The sequence below is a fragment of the Salmo salar genome, chromosome ssa10 (assembly GCF_905237065.1).
Source record: "Salmo salar chromosome ssa10, Ssal_v3.1, whole genome shotgun sequence".
Taxonomy (NCBI): Eukaryota; Metazoa; Chordata; class Actinopteri; order Salmoniformes; family Salmonidae; genus Salmo; species Salmo salar.
Genome location: NC_059451.1, coordinates 71,303,295 through 71,318,038, shown reverse-complemented (window position 1 = coordinate 71,318,038; position 14,744 = coordinate 71,303,295). Strand labels below are relative to the sequence as shown.

Genomic DNA, 14,744 nt, shown 5'->3' with positions numbered 1-14,744 from the left:
AGGAGGAGCACTGCCAGAGCCCTGCAAAATGACCTCCAGCAGGCCACAAATGTGCATGTGTCTGCTCAAACGGTCAGAAACAGACTCCATGAGGGTGGTATGAGGACCCGACGTCCACAGGTGGGGGTTGTGCTTACAGCCCAACACCGTGCAGGACGTTTGGCATTTGCCAGAGAACACCAAGATTGGCAAATTCGCCACTGGCGCCCTGTGCTCTTCACAGATGAAAGCAGGTTCACACTGAGCACATGTGACAGACGTGACAGAGTCTGGAGATGCCGTGGAGAACGTTCTGCTGCCTGCAACATCCTCCAGCATGACCGGTTTGGCGGTGGGTCAGTCATGGTGTGGGGTGGCATTTCTTTGGGGGGCCGCACAGCCCTCCATGTGCTCGCCAGAGGTAGCCTGACTGCCATTAGGTACCGAGATGAGATCCTCAGACCCCTTGTGAGACCATATGCTGGTGCAGTTGGCCCTGGGTTCCTCCTAATGCAAGACAATGCTAGACCTCATGTGGCTGGAGTGTGTCAGCAGTTCCTGCAAGAGGAAGGCATTGATGCTATGAACTGGCCCGCCCGTTCCCCAGACCTGAATCCAATTGAGCACATCTGGGACATCATGTCTTGCTCCATCCACCAACGCCACATTGCACCACAGACTGTTCAGGAGTTGACGGATGCTTTAGTCCAGGTCTGGGAGGAGATCCCTCAGGAGACCATCCGCCACCTCATCAGGAGCATGCCCAGGCGTTGTAGGGAGGTCATACAGGCACGTGGAGGCCACACACACTACTGAGCCTCATTTTGACTTGTTTTAATTAAGGACATTACATCAAAGTTGGATCAGCCTGTAGTGTGGTTTTCCACTTTAATTTTGAGTGTGACTCCAAATCCAGACCTCCATGGGTTGATAAATTGGATTTCCATTGATTATTTTTGTGTGATTTTGTTGTCAGCACATTCAACTATGTAAAGAAAAAAGTATTTAATAAGATCATTTCATTCATTCAGATCTAGGATGTGTTATTTTAGTGTTCCCTTTATTTTTTTGAGCAGTGTATATACTAATTAGTGTGCTTATCTCAGCAAGAAGACACACTTCTTACCAATTTTTCTGGTGTAATTAGAGTATTTTAGATCTGATACGCCAACTTGTATCTGATAACAAATGTACAAAGTTCAATGAGAGCTATGCATTTTGTAAACATTTATGGAGAGTGTTGAATACAGGCTAAATCATAAAATGAGATTAGGCTATATTGAAATGACCCTTGCCGGGCCTCCCGAGTGGTGCAGCAGTCTAAGGCAGTGCTAGCAGTCTAAGGCAGTGCTAGAGGTGTCACTACAGAGCCACCTACAATTCCCCTCATGGCAGCTTCTTGTCATTGTTGCTACTGTAGCTATCTGGCCATCCAAAATCACAACAACACATTGACTTCTGCCCCATTGAAACGTGCACATAGTTTTCGTGACGTTGTCAGCTAACCTGCCTATTCAACTTTAAAATAATCCTCAATACACCTGACCTGTGATATATATATATATATATATATATATACATACCACCCTGGTCATGGGCCTAAGCCATGTGAAAATAAATATTTTCCTGAACCCTCCGGCTAGGGGTGGAACATATACATTCATGATAGGAAATCTTACTCCAAGCTACAGTATCTTCAAAAGGACCCTACCAGCCCTGCTAATTTAAAACTTGTTTTTCCATGGAAAGTGACATATGAGGTCTGATATCACTCTTGCTATGTCTTTTTGTCACAAGTTAGGCTATTTTTTCAAAGTGTTTTAAAACTGATGGATAGATTTGATTTTCCATTACTACTACAGTATATAATTTGCACTACTTTATAGCTGTTTTTCATGTAACACACACACAGATGTTCTGCAGTTATATTCTGAACTCTGCCCCTCATCTCTCTCCTCTCCAGTTAAGACGAGCCTATAAACAATAGTGAGACTGACTACCACAGAAGGCACACTGGACAGCCATGCAGGTGCAGGTAACACCACACAGTTTCAGCCTCTCATTTCTCCCTTTAAAACGGAGCCTAACACACATGCAAATCACAGATGTTGTTGGTATTACAGCCATTTTAAAACCAACTATCCCCAAGTTTACCATTGCAGAAATCTGTTTCCCTCCTTCACACATACTGTAAGCTGTTCATGTGATGTCTCACTCTTGTTACAAAATATGCCTTTACCATATTTATTCAAAAGCTCATATTTTCTTCCTCCTAGGAATCATCTTTTATGCAGTGCTGGTGAAATGGACAATCAAACACGTCCGCTGTTGCTGCATTGAAATAATAAAATTACCAATGCAATGTTGTGCTTTCTGACCATTCATTTGAAAGAATGTGGATTGTTCTACAGTTAATTCTCTCTGAAGGATAAGAAAGGGATCCTGCAGGTTATCCTACAGGAAAGGGTTGTTTTCCTGAACGACTACCTGCAGGATTCATAGGACTTCCTATTCCTACAGGATATATATTCTGCAGATCCTGTAGGACTTTTTTGGAAGAACTGGTTCAACAATGCATGCTTCCAGCAGGATGTACAGCCAGCTATTGTTTGCATGCCATGCTGAAGTACCCTACTGTAAATAGGCGGTTGCATCGGTCCCCAAGTCTGCACCAGTAACGCTAGTCTGGTGTGCAAGGACCAGTGGTGGTGAGTATAACCAGAGATACTTGAAAATAATAGCTTCTCTGGTATAACTTTGTTAACATTATTGCTGGTTATGTAGCCCACTGGGCACAAATGTCAATTCAACATCTATTCCATGTTGGTTCAATGTAATTTCATTGAAATCAAGTGGAAACAACATTGATTCAACCAGTGTGTGCCCAGTGGGAGGTAGTTATCCTTTGATAAAGCGAGGCAGGGTAGCTAACATTAGGTAGTGAGGCAGGCTAGCTTACGTTTTTGCTAACATCAGCGTAGTTCGCTAGCTAGATAACTAGCTAGCTAGCTAGATAACTAGCTAGCTAGCTACCTCATTACAACTTAGTTAGGTCGTAACTCATACAAGTTTACTGTGTATTGTCATTTTGGTTGTGAAGTGCATTATCAAAAAGCTTTGTCCTTTCTTTATAACAAAATGCAATTTACCACTTGGCTGTCTACTGTATCAACTTGTCACAGGCCCTCCCAGTCAACACCACCTCATAAGATGAGGAAGTACATTCGTTTATGAGGATTGCCTGCTGCAGTTATTCGAGAGATGTCCAGTTTGCAGCTGAACATGCAACATAGAGAAGACAAGCAAGGGGACCCTCAGCATCACGCAGAGATGGCCTGGGAAGACAATTGAATCAGGTTGGTGACATCTGACCTGGTCAAAGGTCAAAAACAGTTTCAAGTTCTGTCCCAATATCCCTTCATAACCTAGCCTGGTGGCAACAGTCTGATCACTGTGTTTAACATTCTATTTCACTTTCACTTCACATATCATGATACATGAAGTGAAATAGAAAGGTGAACACAGTGATCCGGTTGGTTCCACCATGCTAATCATAACCACCATTGATAATGTAATCAGTGCCCGGTGTGTGTGTTTGTGTGTGACCAACCAGTAGTATCTTTGATGAAGGGCCAGGAGCTGATCTACGCTGCCATGTCCATCCTACGCACAGGTTTGCTACGCACTTTTCAGTAGTTGGTATTCAGACTTACCTTATGCAGGTGTGTAAAGGGCTTTGCAGGCGTGGTTCCCTTGTGCGCACATAATACTTAAAATTCAACTCCTGAAAACCCTCCCACTTGCTGGCCAACATCATATCTCGTGGAGTTTTCATTCAATTGCATAACGTTAGCCTAATATGATCCACTAACATTAGCCAGAAACAACTTCACGGACGTGACAGAGGCAAGAAAGGTAAACAGAATGGAATGATGCAAATAGAAGAATACTAACACTAAAGTGACAGTTAGAAATGTATGTGGGTATTACTGACGGTGGCTCCCAATAGCAGCTAACAAGTAGCGGCTGGTCAGCCTTTTTATGAAACCGCCGCGGCTCTTTGTTTATGGACTCCATTTCGAATGTGAACAATTCTGCTGTGGTCACAAACATGAAATAATGTCTTAAAAAATATTATATTAATGAACGTTTTGTTTTAATGATCCAAATTGTAAAATAAAATGGAGAAAAACCTGGGCATATAATTCAAGCATTCTAAAACTCATACATCAACTCGGTTAGTTCAGCCCTATAGAAGCCTATAGCTTGGGTCTCCAAATTTCCTCAATGCAAATTATGAGATTCGGAAAAACGGCACAGCTATTTATAGCCTACTTCACTGTGGAAAAGGGGCCGCAATACATGTCATGTTGATATGATTTTCAGTTTCCATGTGACTGGTTTCACATTTGTCTCCAGGGATCATAAAGAAAAAAAGAATCTAAAACAATTGCTGTGTAATTACAATACCCTTCTCTAAACGGGTTACTCATTAACCTAGCTCCTATCAATTAATAAATTACAGTGCATGGAAAACGCTTTAATTTCTATTGGAAATAAGGCTTTTTCGATTTGGTACCGACAGGTTCGCTGGACCTTATTCATGGTTTCCTTGCGTCAAATTATGAGGGAATTAAGTCACACCTCCACCACACTATAATCCTTAGATCTCCACCCCGAACAAATAGCGGGTGAATAGCATGCTATTCTCGTGCTTAAGTTCAAGGTCAGAATACACATAGAGAAGTGCATGAAAAGGGAATTACGTTCCATTTACGCACGCTTAACTCAGGTCGGAATCGGCCCCTTGGAGACATGCAAGATGATGTGATGGGAGTCCTGACCAACAGACAGGAGTGATAATGATGTCTCTTAAGAGAGAGTGACCTAGCACATGGCATAACATTTTTACTAGACAACTTTTACTTGTATTGTCTCATTTCATTATTGAATTGACTGGTAATAGCCGATATGGGGGAGTGAGAAACCCTGTGTATTCTGAAACAGGATCAGGGAATTCCTGTTGTATACGGGAAGCCACACAGGAAGGTATGACCACAGACGTTTCCCAAGATAGCCCCATTACCACCAGACAAAATTCTGATAAGCACAGTGTCTGTATCAGCTAGGAATGACAATGAAAGATAAAAGGTGCACATTGTTATATTAGCAGAACACTGCTTCTATGGAACGATGTAAAGGGTTGTCTACATGGACAGGTTACTACATTTTAAAACACTTAGTTTAGAATATACAGTACCAGTCACACATTTGGACACACCTACTCATTCCAGGGTTTTTCTTAATTTTTTACTATTTTCTACATTGTAGAATCAGGCCCTCGAGGACTGGAATTGCCCACCCCTGCTTTAAGACATGAAGGTCAGTCAATCTGGAAAATGTCAAAGTTTCTTCAAGTGCAGTCGCAAAAACCATCAAGCGCTATGATGAAACTGGCTCTCATGAGGACCGCCACAGGACAGGAATTGAGATGGTGTGGGATGATTTGGACTGCAGACTGAAGGAAAAGCAGCCAGAAAGTGCTCAGTTTATGTGGGAACTACTTCAAGACTGTTGGAAAAGCATTCCTCATGAAGCTGGTTGAGAGAATGCCAAGAGCGTGCAAAGCTGTCATCAAGGTATTGGGTGGCTACTTTGAAGAATCTCAAATATAAATATATTTTGATTTGTTTAACACTTTTTTGGTTACTACATGATTTCATATGTGTTATTTCATAGTTTAAGTCTTCACTATTATTCTATAATGTAGAAAATAGTAAAAAATAAAGAAAACCCTTGAATGAGCAGGTGTGTCCAAACTTTTGACTGGTACTGTGTAAATAAATTCAGCAATTGCATTCTTCTCATAGGCTATTGACCTATTCAACGCTTCCTCCGGCATCTCACTATACATCTGCCTGTAGTTATTGAACTCAACATGCAGGAGATTTGTTTGTTGTGATTGAGTAGCAGGAAAAAGCTGTGGGAAAGCTTCTGACAGATAAGTAACACCCACATCAAACCACAACCCAACTCACGTTTTGCTTCTGTTATGCCCGCCAGCACTTCTTGTCAGGCAAAGCCAAAAAACGAGGCCAAATCAGCAGGTGTAGTTTCCCCTTTACAACAAATGTGCCCAAATATCAAATATTGGCCAAATGCATAGATTATATGTATGATATCCGGTAGATACCTTTCTTTGTACCACAGTCAAGTTTTCATAGTAAAACTGAAAATCATACTACGTCTAGCCAAGACAGTAGCTAAATTGTTCGGATGTATCAATGCTACCACCTAGTGGGTCATAGAAGTACCAGTAGATCTCGTACCTCCCTGTTCAAATACACTTACAAAATTACACGTCAGTATGTTCCTTTATTTTAAACATTTCCCTTTAGGGGACCTTAAGAATGATACATTAATGTTTCAAACACCTGAACATGTTTCTGGGAAGATGTCTTAAAAGCTATGTGAGCTATACTCTACCTCCTCTTTTCAATTTGTAGACCCAAATGAATTCATGACTCTCCTTGACACCTCCCTCCCTGTCCCTCCTCCTTTCAGTCTTCTTCTCATTCCCCTCTTTGGCTATGCTTTCGACTGCTCCTTTGCTCTCTCTCTCTCCATATTTGTTCTTTGCTGCCCCTTTCCCCTCCGACTGTGTGTGTCCTAACCCAGGTGCCACTAATGTCCTATCTCCTCCTCATTCAGGTCACAGCAAAGCTGCCCTCCTAAGTCTTCTTCTCCCGCTCTCTCTAGCTCCTCGCTCTCTCTCTTTCCATCTCTTCTCCATGCTGACCCTTTCCCCTCTAACTTGTGTGTGTCCTAACCCTACTGTAGCTCCTCTCCTCTCCCATCTCCTCTGCAGGACACAGGAGAGCTGCCCTCCTGCGCTGGTGCTGGCCTGGTCCCCAAACACACGAGTACACTCCTGGGCCTTCCTCTGTGACAATGACCCCATAGTATAAATAGAAACAGGACAAAGTGGCGACAAAGATAGCCCAGGAAATGGGTCTGTGTAATCCCTGGGTCCTGACTGCGTCACTGTGATGCGCGCAGTGTATGCACGTGTCTGTGTGTCTCTGTGTGTGTGCACGCTAGCAGCGAGTCTCATCACACTCCAATCAGGTTTCATTTGACCTCATCCATAACGGTTTGTCTGGCCATAGGAGTAATTGGGATCACTCTTCACATTTCCCCAAAAGATAAAATGACAACATTTTCCCCCAATGTCGGCACTAATGCCCTACGCAACATGTGCAGCATTAGATTAGCAAAAAATGAAATAGCACATTATCCAAACAGGTTGTCACATGGAAGCCTTTAGCCTAGCGTATTTACTTCACAAAAGGTCATAAATTCAAAGCATGCGCATAATTCACACTGCCGGACTGCGCACCTGACTTGAATGCAATTAGTAAACCCTACAAGAAACCCCTACAGTAGGCCTCTAGCCTATAAAAGAATGTATCCCTCTTTGAGCTGTAATTGTGAATCTTCAGACAGTCACAAATTTGATAGGTCTATACACAATTCACTACATAGGCATCACTGTCACAGACATGAAGTATCTTAACAATTCAGAGAGGCATGAGGGAAAATTAAATATTCTACTGTTGTAGAGCCTAGGCTATTTTCCTATCCAGTCCCAATCCCACTGAAATCCAAAATCCTGACTCCTGTCTCACATGAAAATTCCTAACTTTTATTCTGTAATCCATAGGTTGCATTACCAAAGAACGTCTCTTTCACCTCCATGTCAAAATACCGTTCTAACATGTTCCCCTCGTACCCTCTCGTACTTACTGCCAATATGAGAGCTTCGGTAGAGAATGTGTGTTCAACAAATGGTATGAGAGTAGATATGGATATTTTCTAAAGTTGAGTTGGTCCCCGTTAAAATACCTTGATATTTTAACTATTTCTACTCTTCATCTCCCCGTTGTTCATGAGCTGATCTGCTATCTGTATAATCATCAACTCGATCTTGCCAAATATAGGAGATATGTCATTCGTTGAAGGAGGTTATCTAGCAAGTTTAGGAACTTTGGTCATTTCACTTTTGTTTGACTGCCATTACAAAGTAAGAATGTTTTGACAACTCTATACTCGGAGTGCGCTCTGTGAGTCCTCATCTCTTTGCCGAGATGCGCTGGTCATCAAAGAGAGTAACTATCATTAGTACATATCAGTTTAATTTGCTCTGAAACCTTTACAAGGCGGTGCAGCCAAGCCGACAAGGTGGCGCAGCACTGCTCTTATTTGGGGAGAACCCTGGCATCTTGACCATATCTTGGTTTTAAACGCTTTAAAATGGGCACTTCCGATTTTTGCGGTATTTCCAGCGACTCTCAAGATAAATATGAAGTATTCCCCGGTCTTGAAACTTGGGTCGATTTTCAAGAAAATATGAATCCCTAGTCTGGCCCAAGGGATCCCAGTTAAGCTGGGATAGGGACGGTCTTTTTAGTCAAGCCCCATTAGACAGATGCATCAAAATGGATTGGGAGTCAAAATGTAAATGTATTTTAATTGCAACAACCAATTTAAAAAGAGAACATTTTGCTTCAGCCTCAGCTCATTATCGAAAACCAGTAAGAGTTCACATCTCTCCATGTCACCACAGTTACTCTATCCTGTGCCTCATCATCAGAGATGCTGGCAGCGCATGTGCTGAAGCAGCATGGGAGAGAAAATGACCAGCTGGCCGTACACACACACACACACACACACACACACACACACCTAGTGGCCGTGCTCTGTCACTTTCTCTCACACACACAAACACACACCTAGTGGCCGTGCTGTTACACAGGAGCCCAGGTGGCAAAAATGGAGAGAAAAAGAGAGAGCGCTGGTCTGGATGGCATTATCAGATTACGCCAAGCTCAGTGGCTAACTGCTCGCAGACATTAAACCCACCCTACAAGTGCCACCTCACCTTCAACAGGGAACCAGCGACCCACCGGTAGAGAAGGTTATTTGTGTATTTTGGTTTCAATGGGGCGGAGCTGTGGTACAATGGATGTCAGGTGTTCTGGGTGGTGTTCATTTGGCACCAAACAGAAGAAAATGGACTGAAACAGGGAGGGACAACCTGGATTTAACAGGGGGGGCCCCTGTTTTCAAGAACTAAGAGCTAATTCACCCTTACATTAGTTGTGACGGAAAGGCCAAGAGAGTCCAACTATACATGGCCTGACAAGTGTCGTCTGTGGGTCACCAGCACCCAAGGACAATTCAGTTTTATTCCAATGTCATACAAATTCAAATAGAGGGAAAATAGAACTTTCTCATAACATTGAACAAACAGACACAACTGACTGGCTCATAACACACACACACAATGATGATTCATCAGTCAGGGGGGACTGGTTAAATGTGTGTGGTTGTTTGGTGTGACTGACTGGACATGACAGTTGTTGATGAGCAGAGAACTGCTACAGAGGCAGCCACAGTCTGCCTTCCATCTGTGTTTCTATCACCGCATTTGTATCACACTAAAATAAAAGCAAATGATCTGTGCACAGATTGTAATTCCTGAACAAGATATTAACACACCAGTAAAACGCATACAAACACACACACAAGTAAAATGCACCCACACATTTTACTTGACATTTTAGTAATTTAGCAGACAATCTTATCCAGAGCGACTTACAGTTAAGTGCATTCGTCTTAAGATGGGTAGGTAGGACAACTACATACAGTATCTTAGTCATGGTAAGTACATTTTTCCACAAGAAAGAGGCTATCAGCAAAGAAAATGCTAGTAGGGGAGAAACAAAGTGCGAGTGTTAGTTCACAAAAGGCTACTTACATTTTTTTTAAATATTAACTACACGCATGCATATACATGATCCCACACGCGCATGCATGCCTGCGCGGAAACACGCAAGTAAACGCACCCACACACACAAAGTGCTACACACACACACCATTTACGGGTCTGTATTCAGCTTTATGATGTCATTCCACTGAGAAACCAGATATTCAAGAGTACCTTGCACAAGTACAGTGCCTTCGGAAAGTATTGAAACCCCATTACTTTTCCCTCATTTTGTTACGTTACAGCTGTCTTCTAAAATGGATCAAATAAAAAAAATCCTCAGTAATCTACACACATTACCCTATAATGAAAAAGCGAAAACAGGTTTTTAGAAATGCTTGCAAATTTAAAGATAAAAAACAGAAATACCTTACTTACATAAGTATTCAGATCCTTTGCTATGAGACTCGAAATTGAGCTCAGGTGCATCCAGTTTACATTGATCATCCTTGAGATGTTTCTGCAACTTGATTGGAGTCCACCTGTGGTAAATTCAATTGATTGGACATAATTTGGAAATGCACACACCTGTCTATATAAGGTCCCACAGTTGACAGTGCATGTCAGAGCAAAAATCAAGCCATGAGGTCGAAGGAATTGTCCTTAGAGCACCGAGGCAGGATTGTGTCAAGACATAGATCTGGGGAAGGGTACCAAAAAATGTCTGCAGCATTGAAGGTCCCCAAGAACACAGTGGCCTCCATCATTCTTAAATGGAAAAAGTTTGGAACCACCAAGACTCGTCCTAGAGCTGGCCGCCCGGCTAAACTGAGCAATCGGGGGAGAAGGGTCAGGGAGGTGACCAAGAACACGATGGTCAATCTAACAGAGCTCCCGAGTTCCTGTGTGGAGATGGGAGAACATTCCAAAAGTACAACCATCTCTGCAGCACTCCACCAATCAGGCCTTTATGGTAGAGTAGCCAGACAGAGGCCACTCTTCAGTAAAAGGCACATGACAGCCCGCCTTGAGTTTGCCAAAAGGCACCTAAACACTCTCAGACCATGAGAAACAAGATTCTCTGGTCTGATGAAACCAAGATTGAACTCTTTGGCCTGAATACCAAGCATCATATCTGGAGGAAACCTGGCACCATCCCTATGGAGAAGCATGTTGGTGGAACAATCATCCTGTGGGATGTTTCGCAGCGGCAGGGACTGGCAGACTAGTCAGGATCGAGGCAAAGATGAACGGCACAAAGTACAGAGAGATCAGATCCTTGATGAAAACCTGCTCCAGAGCGCTCAGGACCTCAGACTGGGGTGAAGGTTCACCTTCCAACAGGATAACGACCCTAAGCACACAGCCAGGACAATGCAGGAGTGGCTTCGGGTCTCTGAATGTCCGTGAGTGGCCCAGCCAGAGCATAGACTTAAACCTGATTGAACATCTCTGGAGAGACCTGAAAAAAGCTCTGCAGCAACGCTCCTGATCCAACCTGACAGAGGTTGAGAGGATCTGCAGAGAAGAATGGGAGAAACTCCCCAAATACAGGTGTGCCAAGCTTGAAGCATCATACCCAAGAAGACTTGGAGGTTGTAAATGCTGCCAAAGGTGATTCAACAAAGTACTGAGTAAAGGGTTTGAATACTTACAGTACCAGTCAAAAGTTTGGACACACCTACTAATTCCAAGGTTTTTCTTTATTTTGACTATTTTCTAGACCAAGTCCATATTAAGGCAAGAACAGCTCAAATAAGCAAAGAGAAATGACAGTCAATCATTACTTTAAGACATGAAGGTCAGTCAATCTGGAAAATTTCAAGAACTTTAAGTTTCTTCAAGTGCAGTTGCAAAAACCCATCAAGCGCTATGATGAAACTGGCTCTCATGAGGACCGCCACAGGAAAAGAACACCCAGAGTTACCTCATCAAGGACAACGACCCTAAGCACACAGCCAAGACAATGCAAGTGGCTTTGGGACAAGTCTCTGAATGTCCTTGAGTAAAGGGTGACGGAAAAGCAGCCAACAAGTGCTCAGCATATGTGGGAACTACTTCAACACTGTTGGAAAAGCATTCAAGGTGAAGCTGGTTGAGAGATTGCCAAGAGTGTGCAAAGCTGTCATCAAGGCAACGGGTGGCTACTTTGAAGAATCTCAAATATAAAATATATATTGAATACTTTTTTGGTTACTACATTATTCCTTTACTTTAGATTTGTGTGTACTGTTGTGAAATTGTTAGATATTACTTGTTAGATATTACTGCACTGTCGGAGCTAGAAACGAGCATTTCACTACACCCGCAATAACATCTGCTGAACACGTGTATGTGACAAATCAAATTTGATTTGATTTTTAATGCATTATTTCATAGTTTTGATGTCGTCACTATTATTCTACAATGTAGCAATAGTAAAAATAAACCAAAACCCTTGAATGAGTAGGTGTGACCAACTTTTGACTGGTACTGTATGTAGTAAGTAAATGTACTATTTCAGTTTTTTGTTTTTATAAATTAGCAAACATTTCTAAAAACCTGTTTTTGCTTCGTCATTATGGGGTATTGTGTGTAGATTGATAAGGAAAAAAACTATTTAATCAATTTTAGAATAAGGCTGTAACCTCACAAAATGTGGAAAAAGTCAAGGGGTCTGAATACTTTCCGAAGGCACTGTATATAAAGAAACCCTTTCCAGGTGAACCCTTTGTGTTTTGAAGGTGAAGGACTTGACCAAGGCATAACACTACTATATTTACCAGGAAGTTTCCAGCTATCATTTTATTTCCTCAAAATTTATGAGATGATAATTCATGTCCTATCTTCATGGCTTGATCTCATTGAAGAGTGTGATAAACAAACTATGCCATTCACATAAAGCATAGGTAAAAGGAAGGACAACATTGACAACTAAATCACAAGGGTTCCTGTAAGGTTTCCTGAATTTATAGCATTGCTTTTAACACCTTGAGGTTGTGGCCAAATATATTGGCACCCTTCCACTTTTCTTAAATAATTCCGTATTTCTTCTAAATTAAGTCACCAAACATTGTTATTGGATTTAACATTGCAGAACAAAAGTTTACCGTTTCTATTTAGAAAATATAGACAAATGGCATGGAAGGATTAGAGAAGTTTGCTGCTGAAGAGTGGGCCAAATTTCCAGTCGAAAGGTTCAGCAAGCTCATTGATGGCAGTTACACTACATTACCAAAAGTATGTGAATACCTGCTCATCGAACATCTCGTTCCAAAATCATGGGTATTAATATGGAGTTGGTTCCCCTTTGCTGCTATAACAGCCTCCACTCTTCTGGGAAGACTTTCCACTAGATGTTGGAACATTGCTGTGGGGACTTGCTTCCATTCAGCCACAAGAGCATTAGTGAGGTCCGGCACTGATGTTGAGCAATTAGGCCTGGCTCGCAGTCGGCATTCCAATTCATCCCAAAGGTGGTTGATGGGGTTGAGGTCAGGGCTCTGTGTAGGCCAGTCCACACCGATTACGACAAACCATTTCTTTAATACATTTTTTTGTGATAGCAAATTGGTAGTTACAGTCTTGTTCCATCGTTGCAACTCCCCTACGGACTCGGGAGAGGCGAAGGTCGAGAGCCACGCGTCCTCCAAAACACGACCCTGCCAAGCCGCACTGCTTCTTGACACACTGCTCGCTTAACCCGGAAGCCAGCCGCACCAATGTGTCAGAGGAAACACCATCCAGCTGGCGACCAAGTTCAGCTTGCAGGCGCCCGGCCCGCCCCAAGGAGTCGCTAGAGCGCGATGGGACAAGGAAATCCTGGCCAAACCCTCCCGTAACCCGGACAACGCTGGGCCAATTGTTTGCCACCACATGGGTCTCCCGGTCACGGCCAGCTGTGACACAGCCTGGGATCGAACCCGGGGCTGTAGTGATGCCTATGACAGTGCTACATTGAAAGTCACTGAGCTCTTCAGTAAGGTCATTCTAGTGCCAATGTTTGTCTATGGAGATTGCATGGCTGTGTGCTCAATTTTATACACCTGTCAGCAACTGGTGTGGCTGAAATAGCCGAATCCACAAATTTAAAGGGGTATCCACATACTTTTGTTTATATAGTGTATCTTGGCCAAAGGCTGTGCAATCAAGTGCTAGCTCCGGGGTGGCAATAATTTTGTCCATGCTATTTATCTTTATTTTCTAAATGAAAATTGGAAACTTCTGCAATGTCGAAAATCCAATAACAAGGTCTGAAATTTCAACTTACTTTAGATGAAATTGGCAATTATTTAAGAAAGGTACAAGGATGCCAATATATTTGGCCGCAACTGTACATACTGATATTTATCCTTTATTTTCAAAAAGTGTCAGATATGCATTCATCATATACCTTACACAAGTCTGACATTCATTGTCACAAGCTACACCCCAAACAGTGAGGCAAACTTTGTTCAAGTCTGAATGAATGCAGGTGCCCTTTCCTCCACATTATAAGAGTGTTGCTAAGTGGGTTTTGGTTATGCACAATTGTAATACAAATCTCTGGTCACCAATAACACGTCCACTCGGAAAAACCCTTCCACAGAGCGCAGAAATATGAGTGGTAACATTAACCACAACAACACAGTTGAATGATGTTTGGCTCTTATGGTCAGTTACTGACTTTTCAAAAGAACATCAAATCCTCTATGCAGTAGCAAAGCCTTCACTAAAATATAAATGACTGTTTATACACTTGACTTGTCTGTCTTGTTTGCATTGCCCTGAACATGACTGAGCATGTTGTGATCCCTCTTTGCTTGTAGCCTTGGTGCATTTCCGTTGAGGAGTTAGTGGTGAGGTGGCTACTGTAGTAGAAATGGTTCCTGACCCATTGGTTTTCCTCATTTTACGATAGCACGATTCCTCTTCAAATGCGGCACCCAAGTGTTTGAGTAACATAACTCATGAATAATAAAAAAGATGGATGCCCGCAACACAGATGCTGACGAACAAATAATATAATTTTTGGGGA

General features: G+C 42.5%; 1 protein-coding gene and 1 long non-coding RNA gene across 4 annotated transcripts in view; one reads left to right on the top strand and one right to left on the bottom strand.

Moving 5' to 3' along the window:
• Positions 1-14,744, bottom strand: part of dgkzb (diacylglycerol kinase, zeta b) — a 114,429-nt gene that overhangs the window by 75,720 nt on the left and 23,965 nt on the right. The gene's annotated exons all lie outside the window — the stretch shown is intronic.
• LOC123724440 (uncharacterized) lies at positions 2,605-5,767 on the top strand. Its single transcript, XR_006756992.1, has 3 exons — positions 2,605-2,687; positions 3,162-3,652; positions 5,311-5,767. It is a non-coding gene; the product is annotated as an uncharacterized lncRNA (long non-coding RNA).